Raw genomic sequence first — 24,783 nt, forward strand, 5'->3', positions numbered from 1 at the left:
GGATCATCCAGCCTGGCAATCATTTTTTATGCTATCCTGACCTTCCTGCAGTAATTCCTGTCGGGTTAGATTGGATATTGGGAAGAAATTCTTCCCTGTGAGGATGAAGAATGAGGGGGATGCCCTGGCACAAGTTGCCGACAAGAGCTGTGGCTGCCCCTGGATCCCTGGAAATGTCCAAGGCCACGCTGGAGGGGGTTGGAGCAAGCCGGGGTAGTGGAATGTGTCCCTGCCCATGGCAGGGGTTTGGAACTGGACGAGCTTTGAGATCCCTCCTGACTCAAACCAGCCTGTGGCTCTGTGAACAGAGGGGGAGCAGTTTCTATCACATACAGCATTTGTGAGACCTGTACACATCACACCAGTTCTTGCCTTTAATGCAGTCCCACAAAGAGCTGTGTAAGTCTACAACTAAAATAACAACAACCCAACCAAAACAGAACATGTTGGAAAAACAGCCAAGAAAGAAATGAGGATGTAATAGTTTGGATGGGTGAACCTCTCATCTGCCTGGGCCACAGAGAGGGGTGTGCAATGTAAAACAGGCGTGGATTTCCTAATCAAGGCACCCTCATGCAGGGCTGGTGCTGCTGGTGGAAAGGACACCCTGTGTTTCCCCACACAGTGAGGAAGCTGCCCCTGCTCACGGCCCTTCCCTGCAGAGCCGTGGCTGCAGCCTCGGCCCTGCAGTCCCTGCCTGGGATCCCTGTCTCCATCTTCGTGGACCCAAGGGTAAGCAGAGGTGCTGGGGACAGGATGCAAAGTGCCATGAGCAGCCATCCATCCCCAGCCCCGAGCAATCCCTGCCAATACCCCACAACAAACGTCAGCCCCAGACACGGTGTCAATAACTGATTGTGTGAGGAAAACGCACTGCCCTGGTGAAGGCATGGAGCAGTTTGGTCCTGGCATTGTGTAACTCCAGTTCCTGAGGGTCAACCATTTGATGGATGGGAGCTGATGTATTTAAGAGAGATTATTACAGGGCTGCTGAATAGCGGCATTTGGACTTGTCTGGAGCTGGGTTTCGCAGCCGTCAGGCTGCTCTCCAGGGAGCCTGTGACCTCTGAGGGATGCAGGAACTGGGCTACAGAAAATAGGAGGAAAAATATTTGCTGCTCCCTGCAAGTTCATTTAAATTGAGGACTCAGCAAAAGAACATTTAATAGATGTTTCTTGCCTTTGATGACTTAACCAAAGCTGACCCAGTGCAAGGGGAAAATGGACACGTTCCACCCTGTTTGCTACAGTAAAGATGCAGAATATTAAAAATAAAATGAAGTTGTTTGAAAAATTACAAACCTATCATCAATGTCTGAACATGACTTAAATCCACACAGGAGTGTATTAAGCTCTTCAGAGACAGGCTCTGGACAAGGACAGTGCAAACACCAGCTAAATAAGTTCTGCGCCAACATCCTCTTTTATTTTTAAATGTATTCTACAAAAGCATGTGAAAAATAGGAGCGCTTGAATGGCACAAACCAACTTGATAAAAGGTCTGAAAAGGGGTTTTATTCAGATTTATGATAAACAGCTGCATGGTTCGTAAAAAGACAATTTTCCTTTTGCTGTTTCTATGTGCTCATGCTTGTATCAAACAATTGGATATCATAATACATGGCCATATTAAAATTGAATGATAGCAAAAGCAGGTTTTAAGGAACAGCAACTCTAAAAATCATGCTTTGTGCTTGCAGTGGGATAACACTCCTGGACACTTTAAAATAAAACCTCAGCAACAAAATGATGTTAGAAATGCTTTTTAAAGCAGATACTAAAAAGTAAGAGAGTTGGAAGTTTGGCTGTATCCTACCACAGTCGTCTGTGTCTGCTCTGGGAGGGGCCAGAGCTGTCACAAAGCCAGGCTCTGGTTTAGGAGGCAACATGCACATAAATTATTCAACACTCTCACATCTAAAAATCAATGCTGTGTGCTGCCTAATCCAGCTTAATGTAACAGCTAGAAAACCCATTTATGAGCAATTTTAGAATAGGTTTTCCCACAGAACCTCGAGGTTGCAGTAGCAACAGGGAACAAGAGGCAGGAGCCTCTGCCCCTCCACATTACGAACAGGCACCCACGTGCCATTCTGCAGGTGACAGCAGAGAGCTGGCTGCATCCTGACCTCCCCTCCCAGGGTAATTAATGAGGACCTCTACATCAAATGGTGACAAAGTCTTTTACACGGTTCTTACTCCCTGGTAGCCGTACTGTTGCTCCTCACACACCTCGGAGTCGTTGAGAGGCCCGGGGGCTCACCAGGGGCTGCACCACCACGACTGATGGTCATCACAGCTGTGCACAAACAGACACCAACGGTAAATTCATTTACACTCCCTCCAGCATCACGCACACTATCACGCCTTCAATAATTAATACTCTAGCTTATGATGCACCTTTCACCCCAGGATCTCAAAGCACTCTGCAGTGTGTGGGGATGGATTTTTATTTTGCTGTAGTAAATAGAGTAGAGAAAGATTAACTGATTGACCAAGGTCATGCTGCGTTAACATTTTATTTCTGCTCTAGCATTTAACCGGATAGCTGCTGTGACCTTGGAAAGCTGGAAGAAAGCTGCATTTTAAAGCTAACAATGTAAGGATAATCTCCCCTAAAGTGTACCATATGTTTGTGATTAGGCAAAAGAAAAAGCATCAGAAGAATTGCTGGTCGTGCGAGTGTTCGCAGTGTTCTCTAGGGTATAATAGCTGGAAATTTCTGTGGAGCCTGAGAGAAGTGGATGCAAAGCTCCACTCCATTTCAAGGAAAAATGGTTGCTCAGCATCCTGGGCTCTGCTGGAAAATCAAGCTTGGTTATCCAGGAAAGTTTCTCAATTAGAAAAGCTGAGGTGACGAGGTGCTCGGGAACCAACACGTTCTGCTCTGCCTGGCTCCATGCTCTGCACGTGTCCACTCCTCCCACTGAGCTGTGCCCTCGCCAGCTCTGACTCTCCCTACAAGAACTAACCTCAGCAACATCTCCTTTGGGCCTCTCTGGTAATTTTATCCCATCAGCACTCACAAGCTCACCGAGGGTGTGTCCTCTGGGCTACCCCGTGGCATAGGCACATGATGGGAGCCACCACGTTGCCCTCCTGCACAGCTCTGTGCTGCCACCAGCAGCAGCCTGGCTCTCCCAGGGTTCCAGCTGGGCTGTCGTCCTTTTGTAATGAAGATAAACTTAACTCATTGCCAATGTATTCTCAAGGGGATGAGGATGCTGTCACATTTGACTGTCTTTTCTTGTGGCCCTAAATTGATGCTGCGAAGTCACACCAGTCACAAACCCTGACCAGAAGCCTTCAGACAAGAGCTCTGGGCTGCAGGAAAGGAGCCACTTGACTTGGCACAGAAAGAAAACAATCTTTTTTCTCCACGGCTCCCCCAGAAGTGAGTCAGTAGGCCTGACGAACAGAAAACACAAGTTGCCATAGAAACTCACATGCCTTCCACCAGGCGGAGAAAAAAATGTAGGCCAATATTTCTGCTTAGCTGGCTCCTGCTCTGGCTGCTCCTGCCTGCTGCATCCCAGGCCTCCATCAGCAGCTTGCAGTTATTTTGCCCCCAGCTGCGACAGGCCCTGTCCCCACCACCTCGGGAATGCACACACGGCCACGTGGGCACACGCAGGGACAGGGACACCACAGCCACTGAGCCAGCACCAGGCTCTTGTTGGGGGACCCAAATGACGAGCCCACTGACCACAGCAGCAATGGGAAGAGCCCTGGCACAGCAGCCCAAGCCCACCCCAAGCAGCATCTTCCCCGGCCTTCTGCTGTGAGCCTGGCAGAGAGGGCTGGAGGAAGAGGGGAAGTGATGGCTTTGAAATGGAATGTTTGCGCTGGATTATTCCAGCTACCTTTGATTTAAATAAACTCCCATTTCTCATCTGTAAAAGGGTGAGCCCTCAGCAGGGTGCAAGGGCACGCAGGTCATCCATGTGTGCAAAGCCCTCTGGGGTGCCTGAAGAGCAGTGGTTACGTGACATGTGCAATCTCTACTGAAACAGCCTTTGGTTTATTGTGTTCCCCAATCACATGCTATTCTTGGGGTTCGCTTTTAATTGTACAACAGGGCATGTTGCTTTCCTTCTTCCCTTGCTTCTTTGCTTGTGGATTGCGTTTTTTGTAGATTTGCCCAGTGGCCTCCTGGATATTCAGTGGGCTGTTATGCTGTAACTGGACGATAAATAAAACCAATCTAGAAAAATGAAGAAAGTCCACTTTCACCCTATTTTTACTGCAATTTTTTGTGACTCACTTCTAAGGAAAAAAAACCCTAAACACAATAGACTTTTGAAACTGCATTTGGGCACAGGCTAGTGTAAACTCAGTACCCAGCTTTGCCCACTGGATAGAATCTCCCACCAGGTTCTTGGAGCCTAGGATAACACAGCCATGAGACAACAGACAGCTGGGCCCCTGCCAACCCCATGCCCTGTGCCAAGTGCTGGTTCCATCAGGGGGAGTTAAAGGAATGTGACCAAAATGATGGAGAAAGCCTTTTCCTCCAGAGTAGAGCCCATAACCCCGCCACCAGCACGGAGAGGATATTTGTCAGTTCAGCTCAATAGCCTCCAGAAAATGTACGATGATCAGGTGCACAGTTTAAAAGAGCTGCCTGTGGTTAATGAACGGGCTCAAGATCCTGACAGCTGGAGAGACAGGTGGTGGGTGGTAACACCTCTCTTCTGAAAGGGCTTTTGGTTTGGGGGCAGAAGGGAGCATCTCAGTTTGTAAGTGATCTATGTTGTTTGGGCAGTGATGTGACTGTTGGGTTTAATATAATTTCAAATCTCTCCAGGTAAAGAGAGTTTAATGCAATTATCTACAGATTGTGAATGAAGACATAGCCATAACACCCAAACTCCTACAATACATTTACTTTAAGACATCCTAGCAGGAAATGGTTTCTTTTCACTGTAAAATATTGAGTGAAAAAAAATAAAGAACTAACAGGACTGTTTTATTCTTTAAAAATGGCAAAAGAGGGAGGTTCAGCCGCACTTCTCCCCAGCTGCTGGGCTCCAGCAGCTCCCCATGCCCCAGCAGCCCCTCATACCCAGGCAGCCCTCAGAGCTGGCAGGGCTTCTGCAGAGCTTCAGAGGGCATGAGGAACCTGCTTCCAGAGTGACACCCAGCTTTATTCCTGGATCTGCTGTGGCCTTGGGAAAGGGATTCCACACCCTCCTCTGTTTACCCTGACACCTCCTGTTTGAGGCTGTTTGGTTTTCTCCACCTTGAAAGCTTGTTCTCCATGACAAGATCTGCCTGTTTCAGTGATGACACTAATGTCCCCCCTGTTTTTTAATGGTTACTGTAACATAGCTAGCTAATAATCACTGGGTTTATTTTAGGTATCTGCTTTGGGAGAGCAAGAGTCAGTAAAACTTATTTTACAGCTAAAAATCATTTCATGGGTTTAACAAAAGTAGAACAAAATCCAAGAGAAACCTTGCGATGTTTTCACAGGGGAAGTGAGAGTCTAATTCTGTGGCTGCCACTGCTAGATTCAGTATGTGGGGCACTTCCCGCTGGAAAGGAATGAGTAAGATAGTGTAGAGTTAAAAAAATAGAAGTCCTAAACTTACTAGAAAATGAGAACTTGAGACTGTGTGAAAACTCAACAATAATTTCTAGAAGGTCAAGAGTTTGCAAACACCAAACCTAACTCTGCAAACAGGATCACTTGGTGAGCTGCTGCTCCTGCTCACATCAAGGGGCATCTCACAACTGCCTTCAGTCCCTTGTGTGTTGAAGCCATGCTGATATTCAGCCTCTAAAGTGGAGTTTGCCCTTTGGAAAGTATCAAAAAATCTTTAAAAAAATGGAAATCATGCAGAATTACAACTGAAAAATCCTTCATCCAGAAGGAAAACAAATCCTTCTCTTTGCGGATCTAAAACTGCAGGAGGAACATGATCCCTGAGAGCATTGGCTCCAGCTGAGCATGGCTGGGACTGCGACCTCGAGGCAGGGGCACTGCCCGCTCTCTAAGCTGAGGCAGACCGTGATTATTTCACTGCTTCCCACTGTGGACAAGAAAAAAGAAGTTTAAGGTAAGAAATGAGCATCCTCTCTCCATCTTGATCTCTCTGCTTACAATGTATTACTTCTAACTAAAATAACCTATGAAGTTCAAAGATTTATGTTTGACTAGAAGATTTCAGTTTTCGTAAGAGCAGATGTAGAAAGTACCAGTATTCACGCACTGGATTTGTGCCTACATTGAATGGAACAGTCTAAAAGAACCACAGAGGAAATTTTCTGTTCAGGAATAAGTAGCAGTTAACCAACTTCCCAGTATGTTGAATTTAAATGTTTCTCTCCACACTGAAGTTACCGGAGCTCCCTTGTAGAGAGCTTTACATGTTGAAAGGAAGGGAGTTAATTGGTGAGTGATCAAAGATTTCTGCCTGGTAATTTACAATCATTCCAGGGCAGGATTCCTGTGGAGAGGAAAAGCAGGCATCAGTAGGATGCTAAATGATGAAACGCTCCTATGGAGGCAGTTATATATTCACCCAAATCTCCTGTAAAAATGCAGCAATCTTCTAAGAATTATAAATCTGCTTTTCTGCAGAGGAGCCCCTGGGTCAGCACTGCACATCTTCTGTACCACAAAAATGGAGAGCAACAAAGATTTCTCCCTCCTTTCTGCACTTCCACTGCCAGCCATCGTGTCTCCTCTCCTTTCCATGCCTTGGTTTTTGAGCCCCTCTGCTTGCCAGCACCAGGTGAGTGATTTTAATAGCATGAGTGAAACTACTCGCATACAGCAACCGAATCACCCCCCGAGCCCACCACCACCACCAGAGCCCTCCCATCCCCAGACGCACACTGCCACGGTCACCAGCCTCCACAAGGATGGAAACACTGCTCCTTGGAAAGTACTTGGCGATTTTAATCCTGCAGATGCGCATTACTCACCACAGTTACAACAGCAACAAAACTAATGAAGATTGGTGATTAACCTAAATTGTTCACACTTGAAGGGTCAGATAAGCACTGCAGATACCAGTGTCCCTTGCTGACAGCTGATTTTCCCTGTGTGTTACATCAGCTCCTGCTGCACTTAGCTGATGTAACAAAGGGCTGTGCACAGAAGCCACCCCTGCTCGCGGTGTCACGGCATCACCCTGCGCAGCCCTGGGCTGAACCATGCTGGGCCCTCTCCAAACACTCGCGCAGCCTCTGCCAGGTCCGAGCCCACAGGCTGCCCGCAGCCTCTGAGCAGCCAGGCGTGGAGCTGGCACTCCTCCAGATTCCCCACACAGACTCCTGCCCGTGGTCAGAGCCCTGAGCATCCCACACCTGGGCTTTCCTGCATCGCCTCCCTGCATAGCCGGGCTCTGCTCTCTATTCCCACACCATGCTGAAAGCAGATGTCTTGTCTGCTGCATGCCTGCTGCATTTAACTGTCCATGTTCTGTGTACCAAATTGTCTTTACGCTATTAAGAATTGAAAGAAAATGTTTTATACTACTGGAAGATGTGCTGCGGTAGTGATTTCAACTGGTTCTAATAACCCTAGATAATTTTTTTCTCCTGCTTTCTCCCAATTTGAAAGCTCAATTAATTTTGGGCTACAACTCTGTCTATCATTTCAACTACATGTGGCAGAACGAGAATTCATGCGAGATAATGGTTAATTTTTGGTATCTTCTGCTGCCTAATGACAGGTGTGCTGTCCTAAATAATTAGCTTTCAAAAAGGGATCCCCTTAACCCTTCTCTGAAACTGGGTAGTGATCTCAGTTTTACTTCATTAAGCTCTTGACAGCTCAATGTACTCACATCTGTTACTGTTTGGTAGTTTGATTCCAAGAACACAAATCGCTTCAAGAACTGGCAACAAATTCATTCAGGCTCATGATGCAGATCAAAATCCATCTGTTTACTAATCAAAAGCCATATTTAATCGTAGTACAGCAGTGGTGTCAGCATGTCCTAACTTAGACCTTCTCTTTGCCCTAAATATGATAGGTAGAACTCTTCCCATAAAGTGCATTTATTTGAATCAGATGTTTAAATGCATATAAGGATTCTAGCTCTGATATTCCAGCCCTTGCCTACAGGATTTGATCAATCTTGCAGCTTGTGATGCTGGCAGGACTTCTGCTAAAGCCACTCTAGAGATCTCTGGGTGCAATGAATTGCAGCACTGGCACCATCAGTGAATTCTTGACCCAGTGAAAATCCAAGAAGTTTTGATGCTAATTATAGATTTCACTCATTATTTTCTGTAATATATGGTACGTCAGTGAGATCCCAGTTTATTCCTACCTGGAAAGAAATGCCTAAGGGATTTTACAAGGTGGTTAACCCATGACCACTACATTAAGGCTCCAAAACAAATGTATCCCATTTGCTCAGGGATGACAGATTAATAAATTGTTCCACCTCATTATCCCTGTAATTCCTGATGGCATTGCTTGGAGGAAGTCTGGCAAATGACATTGGCCAAAGGTCAGTGCTCCTTTTGCAAAAACAAGATTATAAACCTTTATACAAACATAAATGATTCCAGTGGATTTATGAAAAGGCAGTAGAAGTCCTAATTCAGGCTCAAACTATACTTACCAGTGCAAGGACAGAGCCCGTGCTGTGGAGTCCTGTGCTGGGCACAAGAAGTGGCAGCTGAAGCAGATGGGACCTCGTGTCCGACTTCTCTTGCCGGTGCCTGTCCCTGGCCATGCCGGTGCCGCCCCACGCCCTGGCTGCCCCAGGTTGGTGGCTGGGGTGCAGGTGCTGTGCCTGGGCTGCCCCAGAGTCACAACACCAACAGGCTGGATCCTTCCTCTGGCTGGAACATCTATTCAAAATATTACAGAGGATGAACAGCAGCTTAGATAGAGTTCTGCAATTCCAAACCCATGAACCAGGATGAGGACTCTCTTGAGCCAAGCTTTAAAGTAGTGCCTCATTTTAAGCTTCTGTGCTTCGCAATGTCCCTAATAATCTTCAAACCCGCAGGGTCAGATTTGCAAGTTTCTGTCAACAACAGCAAAAATGAATAGAATATTTAAAGTAACAGAACTCGTGCCTGCAGGAGTGAAGGAAAAGGTGAATATCATGGAAGCTCTGATGAAATTATGAGACCCGGAAGCTATGAAGTACAACTTTTAATAAACAAAGATGAGACCAGCTACAAACATACAGAGGTTTACATATTGATTATCTTGGCAGGGAAGCTCATAAAACCAGGAGGAAATAGGAGGAAAATTCTGGCTGAAAATAATTCCTCTTGATGGTGACAGTCGTGCATTTTCTATGTAAACATGTTATATTCTGGTTTCCTACTACAGAATGGATGAAGTAGATAAAAAATTGAAAGATCCTGTAGGTAAAGATGCCAAGCAGAAACAAACATGAATTTTGTTTGGCAGCAAACACTCTGTCACTAAAGCACCTGGCATTTAAAATGTTGATGTTTGTATCTTTCTCTCTGAATATTTTAAGCAGGAAGAACTGCTCTGGAGAAAGGATTATAGTAGGGAAGGAACTATAACCATCAACCTCAGCCATGTTAGAGATTAATTCATAATGTCACTTCACTGAAAAATTACTCGTATTTCACCTCTCTTTTTCCAAAGGTCTTTAATTCTCCCTCTGCAAAGGAATGTTATTTTTGCGGTTCAATTACATTTCAACCATTCAATCAGACTCAGCTCTATATAAACGTATGGATCCTTGTTTCAGATTCCCTTGCTCAGCTTTTACTTCATGAAGAGAAGAGCTGTGTGCCAAGGTCACAACTGATTAATCTTGACCTGTGAACCTTGAAAGAATAAAGTCTTACTATAAATGTGTTATTCTATTCTACATAGTAAAGGCAAATATACTCTGTATCCATGACAAATAACAAACTAATTTCTCCTGGCTTTACTCTTTAGTTGCTAATTAAGCACTTAAATACAAGATCTGTTAATTCTTTTGATAGATGATGTGCCTATAAAAAGGGCAAAATCCTTTGGCCTTTGAGCAGGCGTGATGGAGGTATCTTCTCATCAGGTATTTTGGGAAGGATGCTTTGCCAACGCTTGTGGATGCTCTGGAAAGAGCTGCCACCACTGCACTGCACCCCTGTGACATGGATAGTATTTACAAGTGTATGTGTAAAGGCTTCCAGTGATATTGTGGCAATATTTCTGAATTACTGGTACTATGAATATTTTAACATGTATTTCTGGTATATTTGTTAGAAATTTGGCCACAAGACAGAGGCAAGTGGAGTTATTTTAAAAGAAAAATGTTTGCTAAATGGATACTGTTATGCAAATTCTATTATACAGTAAATAAAAACAAATAAATAAAACCAAAGCTTTGAGGGGAAAACCAACAAAAAAGACATTCAGGTCAGCCTTACACAGCACATTTCTCATTGCGTGTGCAGTTCACTGGCAGGCTTCTAGAAGAAAATGAAGTATAGTACAGAACAGGCCTCATAGCACTGGCACTTCTATGTTAACCAGGAAACAGCAAAGTCAAAACAAATTTACCAGGTGCTTCTTGCTACTGCAACCAGGACAGGAACCTCTCCATTTGTGACAATGAATTTAGCTGTGCCCAATGGACACTGTGGAATCATTTCCAGAGTACATTAGAGCAGGTTCACATGGGTGTTTGCAGCAGGTGATTCCATATTGCTCACAGATCTGAGGCCCCATGCAAATGAAAACATGATAAATCTATTTTTATCTTTAATCATTCATTTGGAAGCACTGACAGGCACATTAGGGACTCCTGTCTAAAATTAGTTCTGTTCATGCTGGAAGCAACCATTTATTCTATCAAGCTATTTGTACGCTTAATGTCAGAAGACTTCTGGGAGCTGTTCCTGGTTTTGTGTGAGTTTTCTCTGAAATACCCGAGTTTGTTCCTGGAATGTGGCATTGCTGTTGTAATTACCATCCTAAAGCTCTATGAATTATATGTCATTAAGATCTCTGTTAGCTGTCAGACCACAAACAAAACACAAATGTCTCTCTGGAAGCTAAGCAGTAAGGGAGGAAGACGGCTGCAGTTTGCCATCAGGAGGCGTGCAGCAGCCATCCCAAAGAGCAGTGGATCATCCTCCACCTGTGACATTCCCATGGCCACAGTGGTCTGACTGTGCAATAGTGGCTCCAGGGGCTGCCTTTGGGACCAAGGCCAGTAACAAATAACATCTCAGCAATTCTGATCTGCATTCAAATACTCTGATCAGATGCCTTAAGGGCACAGAGAAACCCCAGCCCTCTTTATGACGCTGCACTACCAGTTCCAGTCACCTTTTCTAATTTTTTTTCTTCTAAAGGTTTTGGAGGACTCAGGAGCACATGAAACAATCTTCCACATCTTAGACCAGCACTGCTGCTGCAGCCCTGCTTGTTCCCCAGTGCCCAGGCAGTTCTCAGAACAGCTTTGGTCATGCCCAAGTTCTTACAGACCCAGTGAGACTTGTTTATAGAGATAAAAGGAGGTTTTTAAACCAGGATTCAATCTATGCCTAAAGCCACCACCACCACAGGAGAACTTACAACAATCCCTCTTGTAGACACTGCAGCTTCACCCCCGTCTTCCCAAGAGAACTAGTGGGAAGGCAGAATGGGCTTGGCTGTCACACAAGTCTTGAGGACGGCATATTACATATTGACCATAAAGTCCATGTGACCTAAGCTCAATTTGCAGCGATTGTTCCCGTGGTTGGGTCGCTTAGCCACTGGATGTCACTGTTAGTCTGAGCACATAAACGCAAACGGCATTTGTTTGGCATTAGAAAATGTTTAAAGACATGAAATGATGTCTTTAAACATCATCGGGATGAAACCGAGTGCACTGCAGAGGGATCATCTCTTCAGATGCTGAAAGCATTTGCTCAGGTCTCACACTTGTGACAAGTTGACAGTGTAAGAAGTGCCTGGTTTAATGAGGTTTTCTTTTTTTCTCTCTTTTGGTGACTCATTTATGAAGCTGATAGCAACTCGTGTGTTCTCAATTCCACTCCTCTCCTGGCAGTACATTCGTGTCCTGAGCCATTTGGTAATTCCCAGGCAGAAGCGGCGCGCAGAGCCCGGCTCCTACCCGGCGCTCCCGGGCCAGCCCCGGCCGCGGCTTCCCGGGAAGACGAGCCCATCCTGGCCTGTCTCCCTGTCTCCCTCACATGGACAGTCCGGCAAAGGGTTCCAGAACCAGCTGCCTCAAGCACAGACACCTCGAGAGCTTCATTTCCAAGTCTGGTCCTCTCTGATCAAACTGTCCCGAGTCCCAGTGACATAAAACATTCAAAACAGGAGCTGTCACTATACCCTCTTGAGTTAGGAGAGAAGAAAGGGAAACTTTTATTATTTTTCTCCTAAAATCTTCAAGTATCAAATAATAAAGTACCAAAAGATAGAAGAGCCATTTCTCCAAAGCGTTAGAAAAGAAGCTCTGGCCAAGTGACTGTAGGGTGTGAGCACAACCTGCCATAACGAGCATAACATCAGGGAACAAGTCCAAGGTAATGGAGAATCCATCCTTGGAGAAGGCAAGGAGTGTAAAATGAACATGGAAAATCCAGAAAATAATAGTAATAATAGCAATAATGAGAACAAATAATCCAACTCTACGCTCAATGCTCCTTGTGCTCCAGGAAAGCCTGAGCATGCAGCAAACCCCTCACAGCAGCTCCGAGCAGTCAATTCCACCTCTGCTAAGCCCGATGTGCACAATATTGTCATGACACTGCTGTGAGCCACATCTGGCTGCACCTGACAGTCACTGACAGAGAACAAGAACAGGCCTCCTTCAAAGAGGAGAGGTATTTGAAGAAAAGTCATTTGAAGCAATTTTACGAAAAAGGATGACTGATTTGTTTTACAATTATTTTAAAAAATTATTTAAAATAATTACATTGCTCTGAGTACCAATACTGTAATTTTAACACAGATATAATCACTGTAAATGACATTAAGAGCTTGTCTACAGATAAATTGCATTGCTCTGGTTATAATGGGATTGTTGAAGCTCAGCAAATCCCCAAATCCAGGTGTGGCTGAAATCACAGAAAAGGAAGGGAAAGAAGTTGTACCAGACACCTAAACCTTTTTGGGCATACATTGACATGGCTCTTCCAGTCAAAAGAACTCATAACTAGCCAAAAGGATTGAATTTGAACGGAAGCAAGTGATACACCATCCTGAAACATGGAACTGTGATGGCAGCAATGCTGAAATATTCATACATTTAAACTTGAACACAAGTCCTGGCTACTGAAGTTCATGGTGAAATCCCCCCTTACTTAAGTGGCAACAGCGGAGTTCAGGTCAGCAACTACCTGGACCAGGTTCTGTCTCCAAAGCTGAAAACTAGAAATGAGAAGTGACCTAAATATTCAAAAATTGCTTAGTGACTGTTAGTGAGTCTATTTTTGAGTGGGTAACTGCAGACTCCTCAAAGAAACTTGATCACCAGAGATGAAGCTTTAACACGGCAGCGTCTTTTAATGGATTTCAGTTTGAGGCACATCGAAACACTAATCACTTCAGTGAAAAACTGGGTCAGAGTTAGCCCCATCTTCCCCAAAGTGCTGTAAAAGTAGATTTAAGTACATATATTTATATCTAATTTTGTATTCTGCTTAGAAGAGATGGCAAAGTATAGTGCTGAAACCCTTTTGGACGGTATTCACTGAGGGACAGCAATAAAACCAGCATCCACAAGGCCTTTTTTGCTAAGTCCTCTTTCAGCTCTGTTCTCAATAGATTAAAAAATCTGTATTTATTAGTGAGTCCAAAACCCCTCTACGATTCCTAACACACTTGGCAGAGACAGGGATATTCTGTACCTGTTAATTAGCAGGTGCAACATGAAGTAAGCAAACGCATTGATCTGTTATTTATGTCTGCACAGACCTGTAAATAAGAAGATCTGGATAAATAAAGGTGTATTATTTTCCACCGATATTTCCAAACTGCTCATTGTATTTTACCATAAGTTCATATCTGTAGGCTTAGACTAAGGACAGTGAGTGGATGCCCCCGGGGTCAGCGCGGCTCCATGGGCAGTGCCAGCCGTGGAGCCTGGGCTGGCTGGGAGCAGGAGCTGTGCTCTCGTACTGCTTAAGCAGCAGCCTGGTAAGGTTCCATTTTCAGATGTTGTTCATCACTGATGCCTAAAGGTGACATGCTCGCTAAACAGGCCTGCTGCAAACCATACCAGATAAGACATAAAAGACATATTGGATTACCCAGTCCACATCTCCAAATGCAACAAAAATGAATGCCAAACGCTGTGGGGTTTGTCACTTGCAGCATGCAGCAGCCTTTCCATTATGCATTGCCTGATCCTCTGCCAGATTTCTTCAGGAAAACCAAGTGCTCGGACGAATGGGAAGAGCTTTTCTGGAGGTCTGTGGGAGCTGGAAGGAGGAGGCCGCTGCTCCATTCCTCACTTGCCCAAATGCCCTACCTGGCCCTTCCTTCCTTGCTTCACCCAGCTGTCAGTACAGGCAGTGAAGTTTCCTGCCCATGAAAGTCTTACACATAACAATTATATCACTGTTACTATATTTATTAACTAACCTTAATGCTATAAGTAAGCTCAGGACCCCAAAAATGGATTGCTATTTCCCAGATGATAAGAACTACTAAAATTATGAGGATTGGTGCCATTCCAGGACTGCTGCAGAAATCATTTGGTGCCAAGAAGGCATTCTGCAGTGGAGGAGGGCTGTTACAAATAATAGCTTCCTAATTCCCAGTACAAGTATATTGGTAACAGCTCCACAGACAGTTGGGCTGGGAGAACACTGAAGCAAACCCAGCTAGATGAGTTTAATTTCCTTTTGGTTTGGAATTACTCTTTACAGTGCCACTACACAGGTCCACGTGTTGGCTTTGAGCTGCCAGCTCCTCAGGGCAAGGTTTATATTAAGTACTCTTCCGCTTTTTTCTTTCTTTTTTTAAATCAGGAAACTATTTATATTCATTTCAAGCTTTGTAATCTGCTCCAGCCTAAAATAACAAACAAAAGAATACCCAAAGCTAAATGTTGACTCTACATCCCCATTCCCAGCCTCCTATTTAATCAGCCTTGTGGCATATTGGAAAACAGAGCATTTAGTTCCACTTCATTATTATGGGGGTAAAAAAAATCTTACAGTCAGGCTTAAAGCATTCAAATACCTAAAGCCATATCCTAATCTGCACAGTACATGGGTGTAAAACAGACAGGCAATTTTTGTGTCCTTGGGGCAACACTGCTCATGGTGTCTGACAGGGGCTCTGTGTGTTTCATCAGCTCTTTCTGAGCACACTGCCAGGCGTGTCCATCAGGTAATAGGTATGTGGGAGTCAAGGGGGACAACAGAGGGACTGGAGCAAGGAAAGTTGAAATTGGAAATACACAGAGCTTCACATCAAGTATACATTGAAATTAGCATGAATCTAGCAGTGCTGTAGTGAAAGCCACCTGCAATCAAAGCAAAGAGTTTTACCCTTAATGCATCTTGCAAAATCTTCCCTGTTGCCTATTCATGGGCCTGCCAACAGCATGATTTTGGATCACTGGAGAAGAGAGGGCCAGGAGAGAGGTTCTTCTAACCTGGAGAAGACTCTCATCCTCTTGTGGCAAAAATCCCCACAGAACTCCGTGGTGTCACAGACATTTAGGAACAGGATTCCATGATCCCTGGGATGGCAGCTGACTTGATGACAGCTCAATTATAGACAGTCATTCCAATTGTCTGGTCCTTCAGCAGGTTTTCAACTGGCATCTGAGAATGTGAGGTCATTGATAAACAGGCCTCACATTAATGACAAAGTGATAATATCTTTGAACTCATTTGGATTTCGTTCTTTCACATGTTGTTCTCCAACATTCCCATATAAAAATAAACACATGTAAATATGGTAAAGCCTGATGATGCTGGTAAAAAATGTCAGTAGAGATTGAAGAATTAATTAAAATGGAAAAACATTATCTGGGGAAGGCCCTACGTAGAACTTTCAGTTTTGAAATACTAAAAGCTGACCATTAATTTCTCTGTCTTTTCTCTCTGACTGGGCACTGTCTTCATCAATATGACTACATTAGTTCCTGCCCTTAGAAAGTGACATGAAAACACCCTTCTGCTGGTCCAAAATGATGGAAGTATTCTAAAAGCAATCCTGTTAGAATATAAGAAAGAGGCACAGAGTCATCATTTCTTTATATTTCACAAACATTTGAAGTCAAAACAAGATAATGAGGCATTTCTGAACCTAGCCACCAATCAAAAACTTCTTGTTTTAAGTTGTTTTTCAAAATGAATCATTTTCAGGGATTAAAATTGCTCAGCGTGTTCATTGTGCTGGCCAGAGATTACAGACATCCTTGGGTTGCTGGCGTAGCTGTGTGAGCAGGTCCCGGTGAAGGCAGAGCTGGTGCACACCGCGGGGCTCCTCTGCGGGCGGGTGACGGCGGCGAGCAGGGTCAGTCGGGAATTGCCGTGCCCGCTACTGGGCACCTGTCCTGCCACTGATAACCAAAAACCTGGTCTAATATAGCCTTTTCTCTCTCCAAGTTCCTTTTCTCTCTCAAGTTCACTTGAGAACCTCTCCCTCCTTCCCTCCTGTGCGCGGCCGAAGGGCCGGTGAGCCGAGGAGGGGCGGACGAACAGCGGGGGCGAGCAGGGGGGTCGGGGGTCGGAGCGCTGAGGAGGCTGCGGACGCTCTGCCAACCGCAAGTTGTCCTCGCTCTGCAGCCCTGTGTGTGCAGGGCACGGAGGGCACGCTGGCTGCAGAGCAGCTACAGAAGGAGAGCCTGATTTAAAATACAGACACGTAAGCACGGCAGAAACCCCACCTCCGTGGGATGGTCTGCGAGGGATCCAACGGGCAGAAACGCCACAGACACACTCCTCCCAGCGTAATTGTGACTATCGCAGCTGTGGCGGAGAGAGAGGGAGGAGGGCGGATGATGCAAGGCTCTCGGCATCACGCTCAGTGATGGCCAGACCGCAGCCTTCCGCGGGAGGCGGCGCTGGGATCCGCCCGGCAGCCCCGCTCTGCCTGCGGCGTGCGGGACCGGCACCGCGGGGCCCTCGGAGCTGGGGCCGCAGAGCCCGCAGGGACGGGCAGCATCGGCATCTGCCGCAACCCGGGCCTCCCACCCTACCCACACAGTTTATCCAGCAGCTGTGAGATTTACTCCACCACCACCGGCTCTTAGTCACTTCTCTTCAGAGCTCATTACAAAGAGTAATTAAATGGTCGTAACGTCCCCAGCCTTAACCCTATTTAGTAGATAAAGTGGATAATTAAGCACTGTTAGCTCCGTTTTGCCATGGAAACTGGTGAGAGAGGCTAACACAAGGTCACAGGGCCACTCTGAGTCAACTCAGGATCATAGTACATCAGTTACTGTCCCCTTCATCCAAAAATGCTGGGATACTTCGTTGCCTTTAAGGAATTATGGATCAAAACCACCACTCCTGTCTCATCACTGAGAAATCTAACACAGAGAAGTATTATATAATTTAACAAATAGAGTATTTGAGAACTTGAAACGAGCACTGGTATGTTGTATTCCATCTGCCAAAGGAGATGCTACCCTCTCTTTTAAACACTCTGCTTGATGTAGCTAATTGTCACATGTGCATATCCTTGTACTCATATATAGCAAATCAGTGAGATGTGACCAATCTGATACCTGGCCAGTGAAAATGCGTCTTAAATGTCATTATTTGTAGCTGCTGAGGTAGAATCACAACCCCCTGACAGTCGTTCTGTCAGTTTGTCACGTGTGTAACTGCAGAGACAGCTCTGAGATGTTGGCCAGGCCTCTCCCCTGAGAGCACCTTCCCCGTGCTGACCGTGAGTCATGGGGCTGTCGCTGAACCACTGTATCCTCCAGGCTATAAATAGCTCCATTCCTATAAACTATTATCTCACTTCAGCCAGTCCATTTGCCTGATTCTGAAATGTTTATCTTGCCCTAACTGCCAGCCTAAAGGTGGAATGCTATTTTCAGCCTATGAGAAGCTTAAAGAGAGATAAATTTTAAAATACTCCCCTTTCCTGTATTTTTTTTTATACCCTAATACTTATGCAAGATGCTACAAAAGGAAGACCTCTATGTATTCACAACATATGAATAAAACTGACAATTTTTCTCTACTTACATGTCTCAACCTGGTTTCTAGGGAATGGAAAAGACTTCAAAAATTTTTGGCTTTGCCCCTATGGCAGACCAGTAAGGCTTGAGAAGAGACCGTGTGCACTGCCTCCAGAGAGCCACTAGTGTGGACAACGACTGTCCCAACAAACAGGATCATTTGAACAACAACCTCACTGGGCCACTCCATCTCCCAAATCCTGGTTGTCTTTCAAAGCTTTCTCAGAAAATCCATGATTATACCCACATAATCACAATAAACTTTGAATTTTATACTTCCATTTAAACCTATTGAAAATTTGTGACAGATGTAAAGAGTGGGAAAACCAGACGCATTAAATAATGTGTAGATAATGAAGAGCATCTTGCATAACCCACTGAGGTGAAAAAGCCTTTGAAGAGCAATTGCCTGTTACTGAACGTTGAATCAGTGTGAAATGCAGAATTTGAAAACTGCCCTTATATCTAAAATTCTTGATGAGATCTAAGTGGAGGGTTATTTCTTGCCAAGTAATTCAGGTATAATCAGGTGTGTTCCACCTGTGCCATGATCCCAGTACCAGACACAGGCTAACATTCCCTAAATTGGATCAGTACTCCAACACCATTTGGAAGTTAAATGACCTGGGTAGCTCCTTTCTTGTGTGGACAGACTCAGTACTCACAGTGCAGCACAGCTCTGCTCTGAGCCATGGATATAGTGTTGGAAAAGAATAACACTGAGATACCCAAAAGATTTAGACAGCTTTAAGTCTTAAAAAACACCCCAAAACCGACCAACCAAAATGACTCAAAGCAAAGTCTCAAGAAGCCCAAGCTTTCTAGGGAAATGGAAAGCAGCTGGACCTGCCATAGGGACCGGACTGGTGGTGTGGTGATGGTCCCTCTCCCCATCGCAGAGCCCCTTTCTCGCTTGGCTCCAAACCAGTGTCATTGTTAATTGGATGCTGAGTGATGGATCTGGCCACCTGGCACTCTGTCTGGCTCCGAGCTCATGATCAACTCACTTGGCAGACTAAGTGGGGAACTGGCCACCTGGCTACTATGGGGGCTACAGACTCGGCCGAGCCGATCACTGCCCTGCTCAGACATTTCTTTGATTGTGAATACCAACAGCAACTTCTCTCTTTTGCTGTGTTCACCTCTCCCACCACAACTGGTGTGCTCACAGACAAACACCCAACTCATGACCCCCTCCTCTCTTTCCTTCCCTCTGTCTGCCACAATGGATAAACACAGAATCCTGCCTTAATTGATAAATGGGAATAAAATGAGCTACTTGCCTTCTCTCCCATTTCTTTGAATTATTCCAAGTTCCCTACCCACACTCTATCCTGTCTTGCTTCTCGCCATCATTCTCAACACTCCAGATTAAAATGTGTATTAGCTGTTGAACTGCACAACAATTTTTTGAATGGTGCAATTTGTTGAGTATTTTTCTAATTAGTAAAAATACTGATAAATTAAGAATAACATCAAAACAATGAACTGGACAAAAATGCTGTGAAATTAGACTCATGCCTGAAGGCAAGATTCTCCACTTGTCTTGCACCCTGTTCTATTATTAGTACTTGCAAAATCATAGTGAGAAAGGCCACAATTTTGATTTTTTTTAACATTTATTTTGCATATATGTAAATTACTCCACAAGAAGCAAGGCAGTTGAAATGAAGAGTGAAGTGCACAAAAATAAATCAGTACAGATCTAGAGTGCTGTTTGTGTCACTCTGTGAAACAACCCAAGTTCTATGAAAATTAATTTTACTACAAGATCTTAAAGGACTGACTACAAGTTCTCACATTTTCTACTCCATTTCCAACGTACCATAAGGAGGTTCCGCAGTGGTTTTAAGCTGGTCTTGTGGTACAGTAAGTAGCTAATGTCAAGCTCTTACATCCATTACAAATGATCTGAAAATAATGTATTTTTCTAATCAAACAATTGCACAGAAATGCAGTCACTGGTTGGAACTGGGCTGTATTCATTGGTGTTACTTCCTTCTTTAAACCAAAGATTCTTCTGCACCTTGAAGGACCTGCTCTGAGTGAATTCAGTGGAGGCCTTCCATAAGGTTATAGAAGGTGGAAGAAAGCATTTTAGATATTAAGGCAAGCATTAATGTCAAACTAATCAAGTTGATGTCTTCACATTATTTTAAACTTTTTTTTCAGCTGGACAACATGCTGGAGAAGATTTCAGGAAACTCTTACTGCCTTTTAGGGAGCCCTTACCAGTGTGAGCATCATCTCTGACTACCCCTGAGCAACCTTTACTGTCCTTTACCTGGTGAGCCCCTACCAATCAAATTACTGACAATCTTCACACAAATCTATGCGTGAGTCAGGAACACACACGCCAAACCACAACCACCACCAGCCACTGAAGGAACTGCCCTGCCTTCCAGAAGCCTCTTCCCACAGAGCAGCATCACTCCCCTCTGCAGCCACCACTTCAGCTGTCTCTCAGGTCACTCCAGTGCTCCCTTGGGACATGGGGACAAAAGACATTGCTATGCACCTGCTGACCTGCCTGTATTTCCAGCACCTTCCATGTAGTGTTGGTACCTGCTCCTGGGAACAGTGGCCCACCACTACTGGACTACAGAACCCTCACAGCTCAAGACTGACGTTAAAAAGATTCCTGCTTGCTTATCTGACCCCACTTCTCCATTCTGGCTTTACAGCCACGTTTAACTCCACTTTGCTCCCCCTTATGTCTCAGAGCTTACATAAACACTGGACTGCTAATATTAAAAAAATAAAAATTTAAGTCATTTTAGTTGATTTTCGGTTTCAGGTCTCTAAATGCTAGGCTACAAGAGGCTCCCTTGTGCTCCCTAACTCTGTATCAGAGCTTGAATTACCAAGTTATTAGGTAACAGCTCACTGGCACAGGCTCCTGCCAGCGCATTCAGCAGGCTCCACTCTCTCTGAGCTCAGTGCTTTCCATTTTTCTGACTGGTGATGCATCCCCCCAGCAAGGACTCACATTATTTTTTAATCTTCAGTGGGTAACGGGCTGCTGAACATGTACGATTGCCATTTCCAAGTGTGACATTTAGCACTGCTGGTGTTTTATTTTCCCCATCTTAGGTGTCAGTAGAACACTTGTTGCTGTTTGCTAACAGGCTTTGAAGACTTCCAGGTGGGGACAAGGCTGATGGAAATTGTGGGGCAAGGGATTTATTGCAAAACCTCAGCATCTGGCATTATCTTAGGAGAGTACATGCCCTCTCTCTGTTATAGCAGTCTCTGCTGACATTGACCCCAACTGGAGCTGAGTGCCTGCAAGCAGCTCAATTTTAGTGTCCTGTAAAACACTGTTTTTCCTTAACTGGTCTGGCAGTGCCAGAATAGCTCTGTGCACTCTATTTCACACAGTATTGTAAGTAATGGCAGATAATACTATCAAAGTCTGTTCCTGGAACATAGGGATTAACTCACCTCATTAAAACGTACACATTATGCATATCAGGACTACTTGAGGACAACTATTTTAGCCAGCCCAAAGATACTATGTTCTGTGAGAACTAGGATGATCCCTAGCTGTCCTCTACTTCCATGTATTCAGATTTTAATAATCTTTTTTTAGATGACTACATAGATATCATAGCACTGAGCACTTTTAAAAACCTAAAATAGACTACATTAGCTTAAAATTCTAGGTAGTAAAGAAACATGAGAAGAGAGAAACATAATTAACTTGGAGCATGGAAAGATTCCCTTGTGGGAAAACCACCCTGAATTAAAAAAGGTGTTTTGTACAAAATACCTAATGGTGAACACAGAACCTGGCAGGTTACACACTCTGAAGGCTGATCTCTCAGGTTGAAGGTGGAAATATTTTTGGTTTATTTTCCCCGGAGAACTTGTTCTTAGCCATTTGAAACTTACTTGATTTCTTGGTTGTTCAAATGCAATCACCACCGTTTTCAGTGTTTGGTCGTCTTCTGTCAAGAAAATGAAAATAAAAGCTGTGTTGCTAGAATTGCCTACAGGTATCTCTCTGCATTCAAAGAATGCTTCTGAAAGCTCTGCTGGCACACAGAGCCCAGCTCTGCTCACCTGAAAATAAAAGATGAAGGTCTCCTGAGGATCAGCAAATGGACAAGGTAGGAGATGGAGAATGTAGCCGTCTGTACAGGAACACCAGGCCCTCCAAAAATGAAACCATTTTTCCCAAACGAGTCCCTTTTTTTTCCTCATAACTTACTTTTTTTTTTTTTAACTCACTACAGTAACTCTTAGCTTAATTTCTTTCTGCTTCCGAAACAGAAGCTCTGTGATCAATGGGAACTGCACACACAACTGCTCCAGAACTGAGCTCCTACCCTGTTACTCACCAGCAGTGGACGTGCCTGTTCCTACAGGCTTGCAAATGACACAAAGGTCAATTTTTAAGAACTGTCTGTTGAGGTATTACGGCTGAAAATTTTACAGTCCAGACTCCCACAGTAGTTATTACTGCCTTACCATAATTCCATTGCTCTCTAACAGCCTTACCTAACTCCATTATTCTGGCACATTTTCAATCAGTTGCCCTCCCCAACACTGTCTGGTTTGGTTTTGTTTTTGTTGGGGTTTTTTAAATCATGGTTACATTGGCAACTTAAAAGAAAGGGTATTTCTTTCAGCTGTGTTATGTACCACCAGGCTGATTAATTCTAAGTCCTGAGAAAAAAGAATCCTAGGAAATATTGCTAGGGGAAAAACAACTTTGCAAACTCAAGCTCCTTATTTATGCAGTTCTCAGTTTTTACGGACAGATCAGCATCCCTGGCTGTGTTACATCCCCCTTCACGAGTCCTTAAAAGAGGCAAATTTGTTGGTGGGTAGGTTTTTGAAAAATCACAGAGTAGCTCTGCAAATACAACATATCAGAAGACTGTACAGATCAGATGTGTTAGACAAAGTTCATATCAAAAAATCTGCTTTATCAGTATATCAAAAATGTTACGAGATACTTTATATTGTCTTGTGCCGTAAGATGACAAAATTATTCTAATCCAATCTCTCCCTCTCAGACCCTGCTTAATAATGAAGAAGATGCCATAGGATAAAGCAGTGAATACAGATAACGCAATGAAGCCTGAAAATGGGGACAGAGAAAACTCTCCAGGCCAAATGGAAATCTACTGGGATTCTAAATGAAGCAAAGAGGAGTTTGTTCCTATGTTTTTAAGAATTAGTAAATCATTCTCAATTAGAAATCCTTCTCAATTCCAAATAAGGATTGTCATTATTAACACCATTTCTAACCAAAGATATCACTATGGATTAAAATGAGAACAAACTGAACCTCACAACTGTAATTTTTATAAGTCAAGTCTGACATCTTGTTCCTAGTCAGAGTTGTGGATCACTCCTGGCTAAGTCAGAGGAAGTACTGGTGTGAAATAAAGGGTAAACACTGTGAAAATCATCCTGTCTTCTTCAGAGCCCACTCTGCCCCATGTCTCTCCCAGTCATAGAAAATTTATTGAACTATGAAACTATTCACTAAAACATTCTATTACATAACTGTGATCTCCTTTCAGTGCAGCTCTAACTGGCACCAGTGGAAGTCTTGCCTGCAAACTCTTATGTCACGGTTGGGTGCTGATTTTTTACCTTGAGATAAAATTCTGCTCCCTTTTTTCATAGAGAGCTCTTAAAACCACAGAACTCTGTCTTTTATAAATTTTTTAGGTAATACACATTAATTTAATGAAATTTGTTTAGAATTTCCTGTTTGGAAGAAATACAGAAAATCCAGTGGAGAGCCAGGAACAATTGATCCTTTCTGAAGCAATTTCAATTACGTGCATTTTTTAACCTGGCCAAAAATGTCACATCCTAAAATGTATCTTTTTCTAATTATATATATAAACATAATAAGGTCACTGAGGGCACTAAATGATGCTTAGAACAAATAACAGAACTACACCCAATGTCTGAGAGAGCTTTTCAGCCAACAGAGTGTGGAGGCACATCCATTGTTTTCTACAAACATTGCAGACCAGTTGGATGATTAATTCCATCACAGTCACCAAGAGATTTGCCACTGGTTTGGGAAAAGATTTTTTCCAATACTTGATAATATTATTTTTATGGTGACATTTACTGAAGCACAAATATAAACAGACTTCATAAACATGAATGAATAATGCTGGCATTGGAAATGTTTTAAGAAGTATTCAAGAGACATGAAATGATTTGCCCCAAAGAAGAGGAGTTCCTGAGAGGACAAAGCACAGGACATCACAGTGTACCAGTGTTAAGAATTTGTAACTTTTCCAAAAATGGACAGATATTCCTTCTTCCTTCCCTTTCCCTCCCTCTTTGGACTTACAGTTGCACCCAGAAGGGATTGACTGCAGCAGTGTTCATGTTCATATACCACTGAACGAACCCTTTCACTGCCTCTGTCCTTTACAGTTTCCAAAGCTGCACTTCCCTGGGCAGCGGCTGCAGCCCCTCGAGAGCCACAACAAGCTCTGTCCCATGCTGTGTCTGTCTTCACTGTCTGACAAAAGTTTTAAATCTCAGGTTTTTTCTTCCATTTACAATTTTCAGTACATTTACTAGAAAATACCTACTGCAACAGGTGATGTCTCTACGTTGTCCTCCTTCACAACCATTTAAGGCAATATTCATTATAGCTGTTCTCCAGAGAGAAGCC

At 43.9% G+C, this 24,783-nt stretch overlaps 1 long non-coding RNA gene across 1 annotated transcript in view; it reads right to left on the reverse strand.

Moving 5' to 3' along the window:
• Window positions 1-1,493: 1,493 nt before the first annotated feature.
• LOC104690961 overlaps window positions 1,494-24,783 on the reverse strand; it is a 29,015-nt gene continuing 5,725 nt past the window's right edge. Inside the window, exons 3-5 of the long non-coding RNA XR_752082.4 lie at window positions 22,017-22,072; window positions 8,586-8,817; window positions 1,494-2,299 (exon numbers count right to left, since the gene is read on the reverse strand). This is a non-coding gene — a long non-coding RNA (uncharacterized LOC104690961). The remainder of the gene's footprint in view (window positions 2,300-8,585; window positions 8,818-22,016; window positions 22,073-24,783) is intronic.

The sequence above is a fragment of the Corvus cornix genome, chromosome 19 (assembly GCF_000738735.6).
Source record: "Corvus cornix cornix isolate S_Up_H32 chromosome 19, ASM73873v5, whole genome shotgun sequence".
NCBI lineage: Eukaryota > Metazoa > Chordata > Aves > Passeriformes > Corvidae > Corvus > Corvus cornix.